Below are 24,637 nucleotides of genomic sequence, written 5' to 3' on the forward strand. Positions count from 1 at the left end.
AAGCTTCAACCTGTGGATTGTTTGGATTTGGTCTCATGTTTTATTTTTTTATAAAACCCATGAAAGAGAATTTAAATGTAAATTTAATTTACAAAAGTGTGGAATAATTAATCATGTTTTAAATGTTGTTAACAATATTGATGATGACATAAATGGTTGGTTGCTTAACCTATGTTGTCGTGAAAACAAAATTGCCTACAGAGTGTCAAGCCACAAAGCCCACAAATATATTAAGTCATCTGTAAACCGTTGAATGGATAAATGATTAATGATTGCTTCAGAATATAAAATTCGTGTAATAATTGATGTGACAAGTTTAACAAAGTTTTTAAGTCCTTATTAATTTTATAGAATATCTTTAAAGCGGGACTCATTAGGTGTCTATATTCATTGCGAACTTTGTCATTACTTTTTTGTTCTTAAAAAAAACCAGGCCGGGCCGGGCCGACATGAAATATTCTGAACTAATATGGAATAATGTTCACAATTTTAGGTCGATAAGTTCTTTGACCTCTGATAACCTCAAGTATTTAATTTTAGCTTAAAAATACCAGAAATCGGGTGAAACTGGCTAATGGGGGCTATACCAAAACGTGGACCTATATCCAAAAATTTATTGGAGAAATTTGCTGAACCAAAATACCAAATTACAGCCAATATTGGACGGAAATTTAGTTAATAACCTCTAAATACCTGAAATCTGGCGGTACTTGTATATGAAGGCTATACCAAAACATGCACCTATGTCTAACATTTTTGGTGGAGAAGTTCTTTTGACTAATTTGAACCCTAAATTCCAAATTACTGCAAATTCAGACAGATAATGTAAATAAAATCTTCCAAAGTACTGAAATCGGGTGATACCGTTATATGGAGGCTGTCAATGAAGATGTTTTCTGATCACTAACCAAACCCCAAATGCCATATTACACATAATTCTGTCTGACAATGCAGCTAAAATACACCAAGACCTGGATTTATGTCCATAATTTTTTGTGGAAAAGTTTCTTGATCACTTGGAACTCTAAATGCCAAAATTTAGCTAATTCGGTCCGAGAATGTAGTAAAAAACGTTAAACTACCTGAAATCGGGAGGTACCGTTACACGTGGACAAAAACGTGGACCTATATCCACAATTTTTATGGAGAAGTTTCTTGATAATTGGGAACTCTTAATGCTATGAGGGCTATTAAGAAACGTGGACCAATATAGCCAATCTTCAAACTTGATCTGCAAACAAAAAACGCTTTTCCAAAATTTCAGCGTCCTATCTCAATTTTTGTGGTTGCTAAAGTGATAACCACAGACGGACGAACATGTATAGATCGACTAAGAATTTTGACCCTGATGAGCATATGATACGTCTGCAAATTTATTTCCCGTTGATTTGGCTCTGTGTATATCTCCAGTTCTAGGAATGTGGGTGCTTCGATGGGTTGTAACCACAAAGCTACTGGAATTTAGACACCTGCAATATCACGAGCGTGGTTGAACAAAAAATTCTCTGATTTGTCGTGACAGCTGACTGTCCTCACCTGCGATAGATGTATCTCGAGGACTGCATTCACACGATATTGACTGCATCTGTGTGAATTCTATTCAAACCTGCGTGATGGACTTGCTGATCTTGGGATTTTCTTCATATAACGTATGAAATCTCTTTGTAGGTCATGAAGATCCTTCCTTACAGGTCAGGGTAGGGGGTCCTATACACCATATGGGGATTAGGACAGCTCTCACGGTAACGCCCGAGCAGATATACGAGTACAACGAGAGCATGCCATTGTATTGCTATACTGGAGGAATGTTTGTGTCCCCATGTAGATGGTCCACTGAAGATATGAGGAGGCACCCATGAATTCCACTTACAATGATTCCAAATTGCCCTCAAACAGCATAGAGTGCTTGACAATATCAACGGCTTTTGATAAATCGAGCGCCAAAACCGTTTTATTGTAAGCTTGTTTGAGTTAAGTCCTCCACCAATACGTGTTCCCTGTTGTCGTGCTGTGCTGTTTACGGAACCCAAGCTTATGATCGGCAACTGAATAGCAATTTCTGCTGCCGGGTAGGAGTAAAGCTCCAATAGTCTTTGCTACGGCGTGGGTGGCAAGCGACAGGTTTCGAACTTTGGTGAGATTCTCAACTCTCGCCTCATCCAGCGGTTTCAGCATTACCAAGGAGATTCCATCAGGACCCGATGCTTACAATTAAGGTTTCCTTATGGTATTCACAATTCACTTATTCCGGCTCCAATATTGCAACTATATTTAGCCACATGTTCCGTTTATGCTCACCGACCAACCTGTTAACTTCCAGTGTCGTGTCCCTGACTCTGGGGTCGCTAGGGTTGGTTCGACGAAGCCCACGACTCCCATTTGCTAATCGCGCCGCATTTGCTGGGAAATTTAGTCTCACTTCGGGTATTCGACCAGCAGGTATATAGCGAGCGGTTGCTGCAGTGATGATGTTTTGGAACCTTCTCTCTGCTACCCAAACATCAGAAGGTTTGGGTAGATCCCTGAAGCAGTGAACTCTCTGAAACTAGGCCAATTAGATTTTCCATAATATTAAAGTGTGTCGTTGGGAGGTGATTGAATCGAGCGGTCTGCTGATGGGGAGATAGTTTTACCCAAAAGAAATGACGGGTTGTCAGGTGACGTCATTTGTCGGGCCAGATGACACGATGATTATATCTGGCGGAGAGCGTCACCGCTAATTCTAGTAGGGGCGTTCTCATTTGCGGTGCAAAACGTTGACTTTCTCATTGTAGAGGATCGAATGCCTTTAATCACGACAAGCATTAAAGCCCCCTAAGGTGGTTGTTACCTTCCAAAAGCGGGCTAATATTGGGCCTATAACCTGTTGTACAGATATTTGTCGGCGGCATGTAAACGTTAAGCTACTATGCCTCTGCAGTTTCGCACCTGATCGGTACTCCCATAATTTATATATAGGGCTCATTAGTGCCAGGCTCAAGCGAGATAGGTATGTATTGGACAGGCTAGTGCAATGGGAAATCTAATCTCCCACCTCTACTTCTGGTACGATCCTTCATCAGTACGTTGTAACAATCACAACGCTGTAAGCTGCAGTTGTTGTTGAGCTTGATTACCTGCACCGCCGTGACCATGATATTCTTCCGATTCCTCGGTCTTTTCTCGGAGTCCATTGCAATTAAATTGGAAAAAGGCTGTTGCTGGGGAGACTGCGGCGGAATCTCGCATTCTGATGGCAATGTTCGGGGGCCGTGTTCACGCAGCATAAAACAACATAGCCCCTCACATGGGCGAGTCCCGATCAGTTGCACCTCACCGAAGTTTGTGGTGGATGCGGATTTAACAAACCTAGCACATCATTATTGGTCTTGGTGTTTCCTCCGTCCCGACACGGAACAAAAAAATGAGGTACAGGCATTCCGGGATATGCTGCTGCTATCACAGATATATTATACAAATACATACATATGTGTGTACACTGAGTTGGTAGACGCTGGTCGAAACACGAGTGTTTTGTGTTTCCGGGTCAATACGGTATATCGAAGAACCCGCCACCGAGCATTTCCTGTGATTCTACAGTGTCCAGTGCTAGTAAGTAGTTTCAAAAAGACTGAAAACGTTCGTATTGTGTCTGTTCGTTATTTATGTGCTACGTTTAATAGGGTACGTACCTTTGTTGCTACGAGGTAGTGGTCCGCGTCAATGTTTGCTCATAGGATCGATTATATATCCAACACGCTCGAGCCACGTGTCCATATGAATGCTTACATCTGCTGCTGCTAACTACCATGTTATTTCCCGCTGCGAACGCAATTAGTCTCATTTAGTTTTCCGCCGATTTGTAACAAGTCTTTCATTCAATTTATATCAACATTCTGGGTCCAAATTGGCATTTCGAATATGAAGTGGTCAAGAAACTTCTAACCAAAAATTGTTTACATAGATCCACGTTTTTGAATAGGCACCATATAACTGTACACCCCGACTTCAGATATTTGGATGCTTTTATCGACAGTTTCCGCCCAAATTGAATGTAATTTTAGTTCGCAATATATCATTGTGGAGGGTTCAAAAAGTTTGGCCCGGACGAGCTTCACGCTTCTTAAAAACCCAAGTTTTTATTGTTCTTATGGGCACATGTTAGCTTAATCTTTTAACGGGTGTAAAAGCAGCTCGCCAGGTGAGATCACTGTCCATTTGAGATGATTGGCTTTGCCAATCTCCCATCCTCTACGTCATCCAAAAAGGGAGCTAAGACCACTATTTTGATGTGTTGCAGACTTTCCCAATCTGGATTTAAAAGGAGAGGTGGTAAAAGGCCATTCCGAAATATGCATATAATTTTTTTGAGAATTGAAATGAACATTAGTATTATGACTTTTTAGCATTTTTCCTCAAAATTGATTTCCTATAGTGAGAATGAATGAACGTTTGCCTACTAATGCCTAAAATAACATTCATTCCATTATATTATAAAAAAGGTTCCCCACACACCATTTTGAAAAAAAAATGTTTTGAAGAAATAATAAGAAATTAATTTTTTTTCTCAAAAAAATTATTTCCTGTTGCACGAATGAATGACCTCTTGCCTATTAATGACTGAAATAACTTTTTTTCACAAAATATTGAAAAAGGCCCCGCGCAAACCACTTTTAATTTTTACGATATACTAAATAATTTAATATATAATATAAAATCATATATATGTGACTTCAAAATATGGTCAAAAATTCTGAACAATAAAAACTTTAAAAACTTTTTGTGCGGAAACTTTTTTATCGAATCACTTTATAATAAAGATTTTATGTAATCTTATGTATAAACTCATCACGCTATGATACAGGGATATGAGGTTGTAAAAAAGTCATAACTCTAATGAACATATATTAAGACCTTGCATGGCAATCCTACGAAGAACTGATAAGAGACAATTCCTTTAACATATTATGAAAAGGTTTACGTCCATAAAGCTGAAATATTTCTGCTTATAATCTCTATATACATATGTAGTAGACCATGGCTACTGTAGAAATAATTATTTTACAACTGTAGACATTTCTATGTTACCATTTAAAATGGAACATAATTCATGGCTATGCACAATAATCATAAACTCTTGTTTCACAACCAGCCTAATGACAATCAAGCCAATTTTGTAAGACATCTTAACCATCCCATAAAACTGTCGATAAGATCTTAAGTACGTTTTAAGACAACCGCAAATAATAATAGAATCCAATTTAATTTAACTGCTAGGCCATTACCTTAGAAACAAATGAGGCCAATTAAGTGACCGCAAATTTGAGAATCAGTTTAACGCACCCAAAAACCAACACGAAAAATCTCTACTCCAAGATAACAAAACGACACAGCTTCGTCAAAATTTTGACGTGAAAAACAACAACCAGAAAAAATGGCACAATTAAACATAAATACAATCAGATGGATGGATTTCAGCGGGGACTATTTCATAACCAAACAAAATATACAAATGAATTAAAAATACAAATGAATTAAAACCAAAAAATATCCCACAAAACAAAAGAAACCACCAAAAATTATGGCAAAAATTTATCATTTTTAATGCCATAATTTGTTGTTGTTGGTTGGCAAAAAAGCTTTAAAATAACTTCACAAAATATATTTTTTCACGCTAATGCGAACGAGCTGAGAGGACCGTCCAATGGCAAAAAAAGTTTTGTGTTTTAGCCCAGTGCTCCAAATCTTTTGGAAAACCACAATTAAGCACTGAACAGGTAAACCGAGAGAAGAAATAACTTGAACGACAACATTATGACCGTGTCATAAAATAACAAAAAATCGTATTACTTTGAAACGAAACTTGTTGTAAGGGTAAAGGAGCTGTTTTTGTTGTTGTAGTAATTTGAGAAGTTTGTTGTCATTGTTAACCACAAAAGTAGAGCAAGTCATTGTTGTTTTTGTTTACAAACAACAACAGTTTATAGATGCTCAAGAAATAATTTATAAGTCAAGCTGTGACTATTAAATTTGTTTATATCCCCAGATACGTAGGACGCAAAGATGGCAGAGGATTTGTTTTTTGCATTGAAAAGTTTTTTGGATAACCCAGCAAAGGATTTAGGGAAAATTGCCCACATACTTTAAACACAACGTTTTGTTCCACGTTCGAATCGATACATAGGTACGGGTGTAGTTTTTGTTTGAAGAATTTTTCACTCAATTTACCGTCTTTACTCAACGACTGCCTTGAGGAAACTGTGCACGGATTATAGCACTCTGAGATTCCAATCCTTGGAATGCTTACTCCTGATGCATACTATTTATCAGTATGTCGCCTGCGATCTTGGACAGTTCAGATCCAGTTTCCTTATTGTTATTCAGCCGATTAATCGGTGTAATGATCCCACTTTGGCTAGATGGCAAACTCTCAATGCCTTCGTTTAGTATTGGTTCTAGGGTATCTTCATCGCCGATCATATTCGATACCAAAAATTTGTTGAAATGCTCCTTCCAGATCCTCTGTACGTTACCTGTAGCAGTTTCCACCTTCAATTCGTCATCTTTGCAGGAGGATTTGCGGACTTCGTTCTGACATCTTGGCGCTTAGTGTTGCAACTGACTGCAGTGTTGCCCTGTATGCCATTTTTCTCCTCATTCCTGATCGTAGCATGGATTTTAGGCAGCGGTTTGCAGTACTCAAATACAGATTTTGAAGATGTTTGGCGATTCTTTGACACTGCGCCTCCACATTATTGGAGAAGGAGTGCCGTCTTCTAGCATGTGCGTCAGTTGAGCGGAGTTGACGAGATCACACGTTGTGTTTGGTACATTTCGACATCCAGCTTCCGTCCTGTATTAGATCCAGGGTTTCGGAGTCGGAGTCTACGAGTCGGAGTCGAGCAATTTTGCTGGAGTCGGAGTCTGAATCGAAAAAAATAACTCGACCCCGACTCCGGGCAATTCCACGCTATAGAGGTATAACATCAAATTTGGAACAAGAACATTTTTTAAAAGTCATTATTTATTTTAAAAGAAAGTTGAAAGTAAACATATATTCAAACGGTATATTATACTAAGTTAAAGGACAATTCACAGTATATTTACTGTCCTCGGAAGTGTAGTCTATTCACCCCTATTTTGTTGATCCAATTGACTCTTTTTTTGCAAACAAAAGTAAAGTTCTATGACGATCGAACTACGATTGGACCTTTAACCTCTTTCGTCAGAAGTCTTACTGGTCTTCTCACAACGGTCTATTGGTATTCTCATCTTGTTTTTTATGAGAAGTAATCCTTGTCTTCCCTGTGACACAAAAAGGAAGTCAAGATCTGGGAGTGGAAAAAATTCCTTTTTGGAATGAAAGCCACAATATAGCTGAAATTTCTGAGTTATGACATAATGAATTTTTTGATTGACCCCCATCAATCATTGAGAAAATAGCTTTATATCTCTGTTTGGAGATATTGTTTCATCATTTTTGGATGACTTGTTTTCAGTTAAATAGAATGAGGAACCTCTCTGTCGAATATGCTGTCCTTCTAGCTCAGTTCCTTCCATGTCCTTTTGTGCTTGAACTCAAAAAGTAAAACAAAATAATATTTTCTACAAAAATTTTCAACCGAAAATTATATGTAAGTTTCCCTTATCCAAGAAACTGATATTGACACGTTTTAATTTTCCTTTATCAGTTTTACCCGTCACTTTCTCAAAAAAGCCGTATGTTTATGTATTTCGGTAAATTTTGCATTAATGTACATATATATGAAATTCGGATGGTTACGCTTCTGAATTAGGGCATCATGCTGGTTAACGACAGATTCATCCGGCCATAACTCAGAAGTCTGATAACGGCGAATCTTTCTTCTAGGGCTCAGTGAGGGCTTTCGATGTAGACATTCAAATAACCGGATCTGCCCGCCATGAACAGATATAATTCATGTGTATCCGAGTTTTCTACACAATCAATAGCATGTAAGAAATTCTATGAAATACATAATCATAGACTTTTCATGAGAAATGATCGGGAAAAAGTGATAAGGGACAATGAAAACATGACAATATCGATTTTGTAATATATTTTTTTGCACGAAATCTCATCGTGTGCTAATTTTTCAGTTCCAGTAAATATCCATCTGCCTACGTGCTGGGTGGTGTACACAATATATCAAGCTTTTTGTAGAAAATTAACTTATGTTGAAACTGAGGTATAGGGTATTGTAACTCGCGATCAGTTTTACTATACCATAACTTTTAACCGCATTTCGGTAAAATAAACTGTTTTAGCCCGATTCACCGAGGGGTTTCCTAAAATAATAATTTGAGCGGAAGCTGTGGTCGTACTAATGTAAAAAAATCGGAAAAAATCGTTGAATTAAACGAGTTTCATTATGTTATTTTCCAATTAGTGGTTTTACAACACAATGTAGAGCTTAATGCTCAAAGGAGAAGTTAAAGAGTACACTTCAGAGTTGAAGTTTCTCATGTATGATTTTTTAATATATCCACTGTATCTACCTCAAACGGATGCTGACATTTTGAAACCTGAAAAAAGGGGTTTTTTGAATTTTTGCTCTAATTGGGACTCGCAGCTGGATTTCCCTAAAAGCTTATTATTTGATTGTAGTACTCGCGATTTCGCATTTTTTAATGTATAACATGAGGGTGTAGCCCTCACAGGATCACAGTAATCTGCGCCCAAACACGACATTTTTGTGCGTAAATTTTTCTCAAAAACCTATTTTTTTGGTTTAAAATTTACAAACGTCATTTGATTTCCGTGGAAACCCGCGTAAATTTGGTTTTTTACGTTCTGAATCTAACAAGCCCACTAGATCGGCGGATATGATACCCCTCAAATTTCGAAAATTTGCAAAAAATTATTTTGAAAATATCGCATATTAAAACGCGTTTTGGATGTGTCAGTTCTACTTAAATAAATAGATCGATACGCGTGTTTAAACTGTGCCAAAACAGATATTTAAAAACTCTCGTAAATCCAGAGATATAATAGATTTTTTCTAAAAATTGAGTGCGATGCTACATCCACGGTTCTTGATGAATCGCATTGAAACGGCATAAAATGATGTATTTTTTAATGGTGATTATTGAAATCGGATGCGCATAAAATGTAAATGAACTTCGCGGAAATTATGACCTTTTTACAGTATTTTGCACCCTAATATGCAGCAGATGCTACATCGTGGCCTCCAACTTTTCCTATAAAACCATAAAAAAATAAAATTAGAATAATATGATTTCAATTTTTTCCTAATATTTTCTTCGTATTTTTGCAAATAACATGAATACTATAGCACCAACCTTCACAACTTAGGTTTCATTTTATTCCTCAAAATGTCTGGATGCTGTTATAATTTTTTTTATATATTTTTCGTAAGTATGAGCGCTATTGTTTCAAAAATATGTTTGTAAATACGTGAAATTATTTAACAAATTTGATTTTTCGCGAATCCATTGAGACTTTGCGATTATTTTTTGCATCATCGCAAAGGTTACGAATTCAGTTAACGATAATAGGATATAACAGCTAACTATATTAAGCCGCGATTTTTTTAGAATTTTTTCTAATTATCATAATTAAAACGGTCATATCTTTTGCGCGCAACGATCAAAGTTAGTAACGAAAACAGATTTAGAATGCAGATTTTTTTCTTAATCTATGTACCAAAAATCATTGATGTAGTATCAAAATTTTTTTTTTGATTTTTTGAAATGGAAAAGACAATTTTAGACATTTTTCCTGATATCTCAAATATTTCAATAAAATTATCCACTCCACACCAAAGTTCAAAATGTGAGCGCTGAATTTTAGTTTAACGGGTGATCCCTACTTATAAATTTCAGAAAAAAATGGAAAGTATAAATAGCATAGAATATGTGGCCAAATTTTTAAGTCGATCGGGACGATATTGCCTTAGTATGAGCGTTGGATGTGAACCATTTATTCTATTTTGTGTGCAGCATATAAACTGTGTTTTTCTCGAAATCGGCCAAATCGGTCAAAAAGTTACCTAGTTTTCTCTCACGCGGAGGAATTCCGTCCAGAATATATTCGTGCAAAAAAAAAGGAAAACCGACAAAAACTTTCTAACTTTGCTATTTTTCAATGTAAGATTCGGCAGAAACAATTTTGATATGTTCAAATGTATTCGAACGAAAGCCCTTTCTAACGAATATGTAAGGAAAAACTAACACATTAGCCTATATAGGCCAAAATATAGGAAAAAGTTAAATATTTGTGTTTATTTTATTAATTTTTAGTGGTGTAGGAATTCACTCTTGGAGTCGACCCGGACCCGGAGTCGGAGCCGGAGTCGTGAAAAAAACTTGTCTGGAGTCGGAGTCGAGCCACTTTTGCCTCAACATGAAGACGAATTTTACATTGATTGCTACATGAAAAAGGTTCGCATCGATGCGCTCTACTCGAATCGATCGGACATCTAACACATTGGGAGAGGGTCTTTAGTCGATCACAACATGATCAATCTTGGCGCTCGCAGAATATATCATTAGTCTGTTCATGTTTCTCTTGGGTAGGGGCATGGGCGCAGGTGAGACTGATGTTAAAGAATTTTAGTATTTTATACGGGTAGGCAATTCTCTCATCTAGCAACGCAATTTCTGTGAGCAAATTGCACCAATTGCACCTTTAAAGAGTCCGAAAATTACAGATTCCGATTCGCAGATACCCTCAGCCATCAGGGTAATGAGGGTTTATAGATTTTGATACGATGAAAATGTACCTCATTGAAATAATAGTTTATGACGACAAGTATGTTTGAGCGAAATCCGTTTCGGAGTTTTGAATTTGGGGTCGACTTATCCATGTCCGTCCATGTGTCTGCAATGCTTGCTGGAGCTCACGATAACTCTCGAACGAATCAACCGATTGGGACCAAAATTTGCTTCTGGTAACATTCGGTTCACTTATTTCCGTACCTCTCCGACAACAGTTCAAACATTTAGTATACAGATTCAGACCTGTTGGGGAATAAATGTTAATGTAACGTTAAAAAAACAGCCAATACTGCGCTAACTTCTTTTTATTATGTCACAGGCTGAGAGTATATATGTATATGTCGGCAAAGACGACTGATACTTGTTTACTTCCTTATGCGGACATGCTAAACACTGTAGGACCACGGATTCCCATAACTTTTCAAACTTTTAGAAGCCATGGTTTGGTCTTGATATTGTGCTGCCAAGTTTCCTCTAGATTTACATAGGTACACAACAGTCCATTTTTACTTGCTGCCACTTCAGCACGTACCTTTCCGGCTGCCATAATGTGCTCTCTAAGCCACTCATTCCTCAATATTATAACTGGGTAAAATATGTTTTCTTCAAATAGTCAAAATTTCAAACATCAAAACATTTTGCCTCTGCATACCTAAAGAGCTATGGCTTGTCATTACTCTTTTGCTGCGGCCATTGTCTTGTGGTGGTATTGGTGGTGTTAGCTTTTTGTTGTTCTTGTTGTTGTCTATGGTTTATTTATGAGATAACTTCAAAAAAGTAAAAGAAAAGAATGTTTCTTTCTTTCGTTTATGCCAAAAATGAAAACAAGCATTACCCTTGCCCCATTCGGCGGCGGCAGCAACAGCAATCGTCGTTTGCTTATTCCAGCGAAGCTGTTAAAACAGACATTCACTTCTACATTTTTGGGTGAAATCTTGATTTACGATGTGCTGTTAACTTTAAGAATTACACCGTTAGTGTGGTATTCCCTCTGAGACTGTGTGTGTTCTGGTCCCCTTCATCTTTCTAGTCTTCTTTTATATTTTTTGTGCAGCATTGAAAAAGTGGCCAAAGAAAAATGTATGACCAGACACTAGTATTTGACTATGTACGACACTCGAAAGAAAGAAATGCCCTCCACAGAAGGCATTCTAAGTTGATGAAGGTGGTTTGTAACAAGAAACGGGCATGCAAAAATGTCTACCATCACAATTACCCGATAAAATCAACAGTAGTGGCTGGCTATCTGGCAAACAAGAAAAAAACTCAAACACTTTCCCATGTTGATTGAATTACTACTACTGTAAGGACAGCGGACATTGGCCCATCGTGCTGCCATTGGTTTGTCCCTTGTTATGGTCTTATGGTTCATTGGATTTTGTGGGGTAAACTAAGTTTGTCCAAACAACCCCTACCAAATAAAAAGGAAAAATGATAAACGATATTAAGTATACGCCTGTTCAGACCTTCTTCCTTTTCTCCTTTTGGTGTTAAAAGAAAAAGAAAGGCAAATGGCGCAGATAAGTCACTTGGATTGTGTTGAAGGAAAACAATTTAATGTTGATAAACATCACATTCATCTTTTTCACTGTTTGTTGTCCTCTTTTTTCTCTATCTCTCTTTTTGTTAAAAAGGAATTATTTTTCAAAATTGAAGGACAGATTTTTATTGTTTTGATAAGCAAAACAAAATCGAAAAGAATTGTTTTTCAACATGGAAATTGGTAATTGAGTGAAAAGATAACAAAGCAAAGAAAAAAAATGTTTTATGAATGCGATTAGGAGAAACAGTTTGATCTATTAAGGAACTCACAAATATTTACTATATTTTTACGTGATTGGATGATAAACCCACACTGACAAATTATTTTTTCTTTTTCTTTTTTTATTTCAGGTCTGTTGCACATGTCAATCTTGTCTGAAAATACAACTTAAAAAGGTAAGAATATGTTTAAGGTGTAGTTTACTAGAAGCTAAGATATGTATATATTATGTATATATTTTCGCAAACAACTGCATCCCAGCAAAAATCCTCATTACAAACCTCCTTTCCCACTCATTATTTTAAAAAGGGCATGTCGCGCGAAATTTTTGGCTTTTTTGTAACCACTGAAATAAGTAGTCAGAATCTACTCAGTATCTACTTATTTCAGTGGTTACAAAATAACCAGATATTTCGCGCGACATGCACTCGTTAAAATAATGGGTGGGAAAGGAGGTTTGTAATGAGGATTTTTGCTGGGATATAATACTATTATGACTAATGTTTATCTTAAAGGCCTCAAATATTTTTCACTTTATTTATACTCGTGGTGAATGTCTTTATGATTCAGATATGTGATCATTTAAATAGTTAGCCAAAAGAGAGAGCCGAGATAAGATTTAAGCAACGCAAGTGGTATGGCGTGTATTTCTTTCCGATTTATCTTTACCGATCTTGTAAACCGTTTAAAGATCAAAGCACAGAAATTGTATATAACATAAGATGTACGTTTACTTCTGAGGAAACAGATTTACATTTAACCTAATTTTGAAAAATAATATATATCCAGTGTTTCTTTCACAACGTCAGGCATAAACACTTCAAAATACCTGAAATCGGGCGGTACAGTTACATGGGGCCTATTTCCAAAAGTGTACCTATTTTCACAATTTTTGGAAGATAACCACTAAGATCCCTAAATGTCAAATTTTATCTAATTGGGTCTGAAAATATGGCTAAAACAGTCGGGCGGTACCGTTATATGGAGGCTATACAAGAACGTGGACGTTTGCCAATTTTTTTCAAGAGATTTTTCTTGGAGCTGCTGTTTCGCCCCTAAGAAACCGTCCTATAAAAAATCAAAGAAAAAGAGAACAAGTAAGAAAGCGTTAAGGTCGACCGGGCCGAACTTTTTATTCCCTCCACCATAAAATACATATCTTTCCTGTCCACACTTTTAAGTGGAGATAAATAAGGTCAGAAAATGTATCAACAAATTTCTTCAATCGGGCGCCACCTTTATATGGGGGCTACATCAAAGTGTGGACCCATGATGGCAATTTTTGGTGGAGAAATTGTGTTACCACAGGGAACATTAAATGTCAAATTACAGATAGTTCGGTCAACACATGTAGCTGAAACCCTCAAAATACCGAAAATCGGGAGGTACCGTTATATGGGGGCTATAACTAAACATGGACCTATGGTGACAATTGTTGGTGGAGATGTTTTTTTTTTTGCCTCTGAGAACCTCACAAACAAGTAGTTAGGCAAAAAATTAAGCTAAAATCTTCCAAATACGGAAAATCTGTAGGTACCGTTCTATGGTGGCTATACCTAAACATGGACCAATATTGCCGAGTTTTGGTAGGGAATTTCGTGGCCACTGAGAACCTCAAATGTAAAATTACAGCTAGTTCGGTTAAAAATTGTAGCTAAAATCCTCAAAATACCGAAAATAGGAAGGTACCGTTATATGGGGGCTATACCAAACAATAGACCTATGCCCATAACTTTTGGAATATAAGTTTGTTGATCTTAAGGAACCCTAAATGTCAAATTATAGCCAATTCGGTTTGAAAATGTGATTAAAAACGTCGAAATACCTGAAATCGGGCGGTACCGTTATAAGGGGGCTATATAAAAACGTGGACCCATATAGCCCATCATCTAAATTGACCTGTCTACAAACAAAAGACGCATCTTCCCAAAATTTCAGCGTCCTATCATTTTTGTGGATGCTAAAGTGATTACCCCAGACGGACGGACGGATGGAGGACATGCATAGAGCGAATCAGAATTTTACCCTGATCAAGAATATATAACTTTATAGAGTCGCAATGCGCTACAAACGGAAAAACAAACTTAATATACCCTCCATACTATGGTGGAGGGTATAAAAACAAACACCCAAAAATCTGTGTGTGTACCCGGAATCTTCGAACTTTTTTGGAGTTCGAGCATTGGCGGATTTATTTGGTACTACATATAAAACTGATATTATCGCCCTACAGGGCGTGCGAAGGTATTGGGCCGAAGTAAAGATTACAAACGATTACGCAGTGTCTTATAGCTGACCTGTAGTGTGATTCTCTAACTCATTCTTTGAGATACCGAAAAAAAACCGGTAAAATCAAATTGGTTATAATTTCGGTAATTAACAACATAATTCGATAAGTCAGGGACCAATAAAAAGTAGTCGTAAAGTTCTACCGACAACTTTTATTTGAATTTTCATTCATAATTTTGGGGTTTAATGTTAACGGTTTTTGTCGGTAACCCAAAAAATGAGTTAGGGGATCGCACTACTGAAACAAAAAATGAGCAGGGGGTGGAATTACTGGTACATCGGAGATTTAGAAACGAAGTACCAGATCTACTCTGGCGGATGAGAGAATTTGCCACGAACCGTATAAAAGCAAATTTTTTGTTACAATATTCTATGAGTACGTAAAGAGACAATATTATCGCTGCCCCGACCATGACATTGTCCAAGCAGAAATCAGATCGATCATGTTGTGTTTTACGGACGACACACTCGCAATGTGTTAGATTTCCGTTCGATTCGAGGAGCGAACATCAATTCAGACCAATTCCTTGTAGCAGCCAAGCTACGCAGTCGTCTTAATATTGCGGCAAAGGTACAATCTAAGACAGAACTGAAAGTGGATGTTAAGAAGCTGTCGAAACCAACAGATATTTGTTTGGTACTTTGTCTTCGTTGGGGGTATAAAACTTTCTCTCAGATATTTGTCGGTATAGGTCAACGCCTTCATATAACCCCCATAGAACGGTACCTCCAGATTTTCGGTATTTTGAAGGTTATGGCCTCAATATTCCTCCGAAATGGCTGAAATTTGGTATAAAGTCTTCGTCGGCGTATAAAACTTTCACCGAAAATTTTGTCGGTATAGTTCCACGCCTTCATATATCCCCCCTAGAATGGTACTTCCCGATTTTCGGTATTTTAAAGGTGTGGCCTCAATATTCCACCGAAATGACTGAAATTTGGTATTTGGTCTTCATTTGGGGTACTAAACGTTCCAAATGAAATTTGTCGGTATAGGTCCAAGCCTTCATATAGCCCCCATAGAACGTACCTCCCGATTTTCGGCGTTTTGAAGGTTTCGGCTTCAGTATTCCTCAGAAATTGCTGAAATTTGGTATTTAGTCTTCGTTGTGGGTATAAAATTTCGGTACATGTCCACGCCTTAGTATATCCCCCATAGAACGGTACCTCCCGATTTTCAGTATTTTGAAGTTTGCGGCCACAATAACCCACCGAAATGACTGAAATTTGGTATTTAGTCTTTGTTGGAGGTAGAAGGCTTTCTGATTGAAATTCGTCGGTATAGCTCCACGTTTCGATATAGCCCCCATAGAACGGTACCTCCCGATTTTCGTAACTCTGAAACTCTTAGTCTCCCATAGAGTTATAAAATAGCCCAGAAGAGAATTATCAGTATAGGTCCGCGGGCTCCTATATCCCCCATAGAAGCGTACCTCTTGATTTTCGGTATGTTGAAGGTTTTAGCGAAATATCGGATATTTGGTATTTTGTCTTCTTTGAGTCTAAAAACTTTCCGCCAGCAATTCGTAGGTATATATCGATGTTTTGATATAGCCCAAATGTAACGGTACATCCCGAATTTCGGTATTTTGAACGTTAGCCACATTTTTTTTATCGGCCTTGCTGAAATTTGATATTTAGTCCTTGAGTCCTGGCAGCCTCCTTGCTACGTCAATGCAAAGCTGGGATATTCGACATTACAATTAAAATAAAAAAATGGACTCGATTGATATCTCCCGAGTTAAAGGTGATAATTTATTTTTCCACTGGCAGGCTTTGGGTTTGGAATACCCCTACAATAAGCGGGAATATTGGCATATAAAACGTTAAAAGTTCCTCCACATATGGTTTTTGCTCATTCCGACTCCTAAATATTATTCGACCATCACCATCATGTTAACCAAAATAGGCTTCTACTTCTCTGAGACCACCACCAACACACAATATTGCGACCCGTAGCGTGATTACAAAGTTTACATAGACAGGCGGTCGGACAGTCAGATGTACTCAACATTAAGGAACAATTATTAAGGCAACCGGGTAACTGAAGAAATAGAAAGAGTAGTTAATCAAGCTTTTGATGTCGAATATGGGCGACGATGAAGATATCCAACAACCACTTCCAAACGGCGGCAAGGTAGTATAAGTGCCAACACGCAAGATGTCCAGTTGACTCGAATCAACAAAATTACAAATTTGAAGTAGTTGCATGTCAGCAGGATGGATAAATATGCTCCTGCCGGAAATGCATATGAACACGAGCCAATTGGCGGTACAGGCCCCAGGGGAAGGTGAAAACTCCAATGGAAAGACTACGTTAAAAATGATATCACAAAAGATAGCATAGAAAATAGGGGTGGTAAAGTAGAAGATTGGAGTGTCTGGAAATCTTTTCTTACTTCGGCTTATGGAACAAAACATTCTGTTTAAAATAAATATCATCTAAGTAAGTTAGAATATGATTAAGAAATAGTTTGTCCTTTAAAAATTCCCTGTGCCAAACTATTCTAAAAGCTAAAAGAGCGTTGCAACAATTCCCACTGCCAGGTGCTTCATATATCCTGTGTATTTCGTCAAGGCATACCATCAGTTTCTCGTAAATGAATGCAATATAAGATTTTTCCAGGATGACCTTGGTTATTTACCCAAATTACTGCAAAATGTATTCGTTGACCAAATGACCTACAAAATAGTAAATACCCAAATACTTCCGCCCTTCCTTCCTGGAAGATTGCGACAGATCGTTGTTGAAGTTTTATACAATATGGACCAATAACAGTTCCTCTGATTGGCTTAATTGCCGCCACGAGTTGATAAAACATTACTCTAATACAGCTTTATTCTGCCACCCCTACCCTTCGAAGGTGAAGACGTTTGATAGAAAATATCATTCATCTAAATTAGCTTGACTTTCTGTCGCCTACGACCTCGATCTATCGTTTGGTGTTAAAATTGCCCATTGCAGCTTTGTTTTTGGATTTTTGTTTACGTTTAAAAATTCTCTTCTCTATTTGGCATATCTGGACACTGGCAATCAACGAATGCATTCATTGGATGAATGTAATTTTTCGCCCCGTTGTGTTTTTATTTAGTTTTATTCTCTCTTCTGTTTATGTTTTGTTAAGTTTCCATTTATATTGGAAAAAGTGGACAAAACCAAAGGCTTTAACAACCAACCAACCACCAACAAAACTCCACCATTGAGGTCTGGATACCGCAAATGAATGTCTGTCTGTGGTGTTAGGTGATGGTCTAATGTTGGTCACTGTGGTCAGTATTGTTTTGTTTTGCATTCATTCAGTCGCTTTTCTTCTTCTTCAATTCTTTATTTAAAACTTTTTTTTAGATTTGTGGTTTGTTTTGTTTGATATTGCATTTTATTATTATTGTTGTTGTTTTCGTTTTGTTAGAGGCGGCCCGGTTGGTTGATGATGTTAACTAGTATTGTGTGTCCATAGGAATTCATTGACACAATTGCTGGAAATTTCATGATTATAGCGTTAATGCAAATGGACTTTATTATTATTGTTGTTATGGAGATGCAACGACTTCAGCTAACAGTGTTAGCTTTGGCTGCATTTATCTCCAATGTTGGTGTTTTAAAGACAACAAAGAAATGAGAAGACAGCCACAAGATTTTATCTTAAACTAAACATTCAAGTTAAACCATTTGACTTTTGACTGTGACATCAATGCCAAGATTATGGTTAATAGGAAGAAGGTGAATAGCAAAACCAACGACCATGCGATTAGCTATAGGTGTGGTGCGCTGTTTTTTTTCTTCTTCTCTTCTTAATGCTGTAATTATGGGAGGACATTGATTACCACTGTAGGTTATGACTTCTAATTCGTTTTAGCTTATGGCTATGTTAATTTTTGTTTGCATAATTTAAGCAAACTTAACAAATAGAATTGCAAAAAAAAGAAAAACCAATAGCTATATTTTGGGCTTTGAGAAGAAGGTAAAGTACCAATAGGCAAGTTGTAAATATTAACAGTCAAAAACAAAATAAATGAAACAGAATGAACAAAATAAGTGAAAAAGGCGTTGTATACCTCCACAATAAATTATATTGCAACCCGATTGCAGCCGAAATTATACCAACGGGGAGGTTTCGTTCTACACCGAGTAATTTCTGGAGAGCCCAAACTATGACTTAATACCAAATATCTGCTATTTCGATGAGATAATTAAGTTAAAACCTAACAAGTAAGCCAAGGCTATAATCGGACGGGGCCGACCCTGTGATACCCTACACCACTACCCCTGGGAATTAGCTTTCTACAAATCAAAATTTCTTTATGGAACAAACAAACTTATTATAAGAAATAACTTTGTGGACTCTGGCACCGTATCACACCAAGCTTGAATAATAATAATATAATAATTGTTTCACTAACATCGCAGAAGGGACCAGGGAGACTTCTCTCATATCAACGAGTGAGTGTACCCCGATTCATATCCGCTCAATGATATGGGACCCACAGCTTATCTCCGAGTCCGAACGGCGTGTCCTAAGACACCACTTGTAGAGAAGTTTTACATGGCTGAAATACTCAGAAAATGTCGCCAACATTACTGAAGGGTATTTTGTCAATGTTTAAAATTTTATGTTACCTGACTGGGGAATCGTTTTGAAAAAAGGTGGCAAAGCGCTAGTGCTTCTTGTAATTTGAAGAATGCAAAAACTGGGAATGGGAAACTGTGTATCTCTACACAAAACCCATTATATATTAGGCGTGATTTAGCAGATACGTTATTGCAATTTGTATCAGGGGGAAAGGTTAGTAGTTCCTTTTCCATATGTAGGCTACTTTGCCGGTATATGCCCTCCAGGAAATAAAATATAGACCTAAAATATTTTTTTTATATTTCATACAAAAGTAATGGTCCATTTCAACTGCTAAATAATATCAGATCATCATTCAAATTTTGAGGCATATTCTTCTACCTATACTCTTACCACGCGCAAAATTTCGTGTTTATTGAGCTATAATTGCGACCTATAGCGTGTTTATGATTACAATACAAACAAATAACTGGGTATATTAGGCTGTAACTTTGTTATCTTATCATGTACACCAACACAATTGACATCAATAGAAAGGTCAAAAGTAGTGGTCCATTTAACCCTCTAATTTTTATCTAATCGCCATCTCAAATTGCAAGCATCTACTTTGTCGTATACTCTTACCTTATTTGAAATTTCGTGTTGATCGGACTATTATTGCGACCTACAGAGCCGCTACAAGATTGGATAAATATTATGTTTTTTTGGTCCATTTTACCCGCTAAATATTTCACGATTATCACCAATAACAATAGGGATATTTTCTGGTCTGAACCCGACCTCCATACAAAATTTCGTGACGATCGGTCCATAGTTGCGGCCTGGAGTTTAATTACAATTTATAATGGACAGATGGACAGACGGAAGGAGGGACGGACGCACACACATCTCAAAATCGCTTTATCTCGTCGAGATATAAAGATTGGTATACCACATTGTGGGTCTCCGACGAATATTTCGCGGTGTTACATGCATTTTTACCAAAACAAGCTTATAATACCCTTTCCACATAGTGGTGTAGGGTATAATAAAATATAATTTTAAAAATAAGTTTCAGTGTTTTATTTAGAAATGCACTTAAAACTAGGAAATAACTTGTCACTTAGCCTCAATAAATATATTCTTTCTCATGATGTAATCTCTCAAATAAAACGCTTGCCGTTTAATTTTGCCACCATTTATAAATCAAATGCAAGCGTTTTATTTGAGAGATTCCATCATGAGAAAGAATATATTTATTGAGGCTAAGCGACAAATTATTTCCTAGTTTTAAGTGCATTTCTAAATAAAACACTGAAACTTCATTTTTTTTAAATATATTTTATTTTTAACTTTTTAGTAAATACATTTTTTTGACCACTGAGAACAAAATTATAGTCAATTTAGGCCGAAAATTTAGATAAAAACTTTAAAATACCTGAAATCGTGTAGTACCGTTATATAAAGGCTATACCAAAACCTGGCCAAGTTACAGCCAATTCTGGCTAAAAATGAAGATAAAATCCTTAAAACACTTGAAATCGGGTGGTACCACCATATGGGGGCTATATCAAAACCTGGACCTATGTCAACAATTTTTGGTGGAGAAGTTTCTGTACCATTGGGGACTCCAAATTCCAAGTTACAGCCAATGCGACCTCAAAATGAAGATAAAATCCTCATAATACTTGAAATCGGGTGGTACCGCTATAAGGGGGCTATACCAAAACCTGGACCTATGTTTACAATTTTTGGTGGGGAAATGTCTGTATCATTCGAAATGCCAAATGACAGCTAATTCGGGCAAAAATGAAGATAAAACCCTCAAAACAGCTGAAATCAGGTGGTACCGCTATATGAGGGCTGTAGGAAAAATTGAGCCCATATTCATGTATTGTCATCTAAATCTGAAAAGTGTGCAAAGTTTCAGTTCGATTGGTCAACTGCAACTGTGTGGAAAATGAGTTACCAGAGTTGAAATGCAAGTTAAATAAAACACCGTTAAAACACTGTAAAATGGACCAATCTTTGTTTTAATTTCATATTCATTGTCATCCAAATCTGAAATGTGTGCAAAGTTTTAGTCCGATTGGTCAACTCCAACTGTGTCAAAATTGAGTTACCAGATTTAAAATTCAATTTAAATGGACCAATATTGGTTTTGATTCCATATTCATGTATTGTCATCTAAATCTGAAAAGTGTGCAAAGTTTCAGTTCGATTGGTCAACTGCAACTGTGTTAAAAATGAGTTACCAGATTTGAACTAAATGGACCAAAGCAAGTTAAATAAAACACTGTAAAAATTCCCAAAATCGGAAAATACCATTCTATGAGCGCTAAGCGGAGACTTAAAGCCATATATTAGCCTTTGGATGTGCTAATGGGCAAAAACCTTAAAATTTCCGAAAATCGTGAAGTACCGTTCTATTGGGGCTATGTCAAAACGTGGAGCTATGTCACAAATTTTGGTGGCTGCTTCGATGGGTTGCAACCACAAAGCTACTGGTGTTAATTGAGTAAAGTTGAAAATATGGAGTGTGTCGTGCGGTCCTTTGTCGCTGGGAAGATGTTTTCCGAGGCGTCATCAATCCTTGCCCTATAGTAACTTAGACGGCTGCACCATCCTAAGCGTAGTTGAGCCACAACTACCATGGTGAGTCGTGACTGCTGACGCTCCTCACTTCCGATAGATGCGGTATGTTCATCGAGGATAGCATTCACACGATAGTTTTTTATGGCATCGGCGACTGCATCTGTGTGAATGATCTTCAAACCTGCTTGAAAGGCTTGCTTATCAAGGAGTTAACGCTTGTAAACTGTTTCTAGTCATGACGATCCCTCCTGACATGCCTGGTTCATACCCACCATATGAATTAGAATGGCCCTCACAGTGATTATAATGGCTCCAACGTGAGCATACCATTGTGCTGCTGTATCTCTGTCTCTTCATGTAGATGGTCCCCTAAAGACATGAGGCGGCACCCTGTTGCAGTTCTCAATTAGTTCTGACCGGTTTGAACAATTTTCCATCACGTTGCGCTTATATTCGCAGACCACATTGACGCCGCAAACCTTACCACACAGCGGTATATCGCGTTATTTGTGGTCAACAAGTTTTCTTTATTTACACCCCAAGTGCTAGGGACTTGAGAATCTTGTTCCTAAATCTCAGCTTGTCGCAGATAAATGTGGCATAAACGGACGGCGTGAACATGCTGTCGAATGTGACATTTAAAATCTTCGAGCAGTTTGTGGTCGGAATTCTGCTAACATCGACCATGACTTTAATATTAGTGTTGAATAAACACGTGCAATGGTATAACTGTTTATATCAACAAAACAGATATATCATATACATAACAGATATAATATGATATAAATGTGGGAATGAGTGTAACAGTTATGATATTGTTTGGGTTGTGTATACTCACAATAACATAACTGTTAGAAACAGTTCTATGTTGTATATAGGTTAGGTTAGGTTAGGTTGATAAGAGGGGTGATACTAGATCACCACATGCCCATGTGGACATACACTTAAGCCATAAGTAGGCCTGTTGTGCGCTCTAATTTTGGGTTATGGAAGGATTATCCTTTTTTTTTTGACTTAGTCTAGGATCTCTGTCCTATTTACATAGTCTCTGATCTTTTTGAACTCGATTGTCCTAATTTGGTCGAGTCCTGGTATAATGTCATTCCCTAGTAACTGGGTTCTCAGATTTGTGAAGGCTTGACAATGGCAGAGGTAATGTTCCAACGTTTCGTCGTCCTCTCCGCATGCTCTGCATTCACTGTTTTCTGCACAACCTATTTTGTGCAGGTGCGCTTTTAGACCTAGGTGACCTGTAAGGATTCCTGTCAGTCTACTAATATCTTTTTTACTTAGTAAAAGTAATTCTTTTGTTTTGTCCTCGTCTGGGTTTCCCCATAGGATTTTTGTGTTTTTTCCCTTCTCTCCACTACTCCAGAGGGATACATGTGCATTTTTTGCCCATGTCTTTAGTTCTAGTCGCGTAGCTTTAAACGGCTTAGCGTTTTCTAGACTTACTGTTGGTTGCTCCTTGGCTTGTTTTGCCAAGGAGTTTGCTATTTCATTACCCCTAATGAACGAGTGAGAACTTTATTTGTTTTTTCGTTCTCAAGTATCTGTTGTACAACAGATATTTTTCAAATACTACAGATACCAACAGATACTATAGGTGTAACAGGCTTGTGTGAATAACTTCTAAGGAAAATTTCATAAAAAATAACATTTTTATTATTTAGGGGATAAATAAATTAAAGACATGAACTGTTATAACTGAACGCATCAATTCGAATGTTTTTCTGGATTCAGTGAGTGGAATGTACGAGGGCTACTAGAAAAGTTTCCGACCTAATAATGAAAACGCTAATATTTATCAAAAATAGTTTTATTATATTCCAAATATTTATTGCAAATAGTTTTGTTTTATTGAAGCGTTTTTGTGGTTATTTTAAAACTAGGTTTAAAATACCTGTAAACCAATTTATTTCCCGCAGGGAAGTGTTAGCTTGTTACATTTTTAACAAGTTCGCGGGCGCGAAAAAAACTCATAGAGGTGAAAAATTATTAATTAACTATTAATATTATTATAATTTTTTATTTATTGTACTATGGATATTTATGAAACTAGTCGTATTATGTACATTAATCACAAAAACATTCGATTGTATACAAGTAAATGACTAAAAATTGACTTTGGAAGTGAATGCTATAGCTTTCACGTCCGCGAACGTGTTAAATTGGTGTGGTTATGATTAAACAGAGAGGGATATAAAGAGAGTAACATATTTGCTTTCCTATGGTTAGTTTAAACAAATACTTACATATTATATGTGCCTACAACATCCCGGAAGGGAGAAGGCATACTTCTTCCATATCAATGAGTGCACAGCGATTCATATTGGCACACTGATATGGGACCTACTTTTATCACCGAGTCCGAACGGAGTATCTTACGACACAACTTGTAAATAAGTTTTCATGGCTGAAATACTCAGGCCACCACCGCCGAAAATGTTGTTGTTCTGGTCGGGGATTGACCTTAAGAGAATAATACCTTGAAAAGCCGCGTCACTTTGTAAGGTAGGGGTTGTTCCACGCTGAATGGACCTACAATACATTTACCGAAGTATTATCCACCTACATACTTCGGACATTAAAGTCATTTCCACAGAAGTACAGCCATGGGGCTATATCGGTGTAGAAGCAGGCTGATAAAGAACATATACACTTTATGTGATCTTAAATTATTATTTCGAGGAGTTACAAACAG

General features: G+C 37.1%; 1 protein-coding gene across 4 annotated transcripts in view; it reads left to right on the forward strand.

Moving 5' to 3' along the window:
- LOC141388803 (uncharacterized) overlaps window positions 1-24,637 on the forward strand; it is a 381,643-nt gene that overhangs the window by 34,559 nt on the left and 322,447 nt on the right. For all 4 annotated transcript variants that reach the window (XM_073959189.1, XM_073959190.1, XM_073959187.1 and 1 more), the window contains exon 2: window positions 12,631-12,675. The gene's annotated coding sequence lies outside the window, so the exon portion shown is untranslated. The remainder of the gene's footprint in view (window positions 1-12,630; window positions 12,676-24,637) is intronic.

This window comes from Musca autumnalis, unplaced genomic scaffold (genome assembly GCF_047663935.1).
Source record: "Musca autumnalis isolate F117 unplaced genomic scaffold, ASM4766393v1 scaffold_1, whole genome shotgun sequence".
Lineage (NCBI taxonomy): Eukaryota > Metazoa > Arthropoda > Insecta > Diptera > Muscidae > Musca > Musca autumnalis.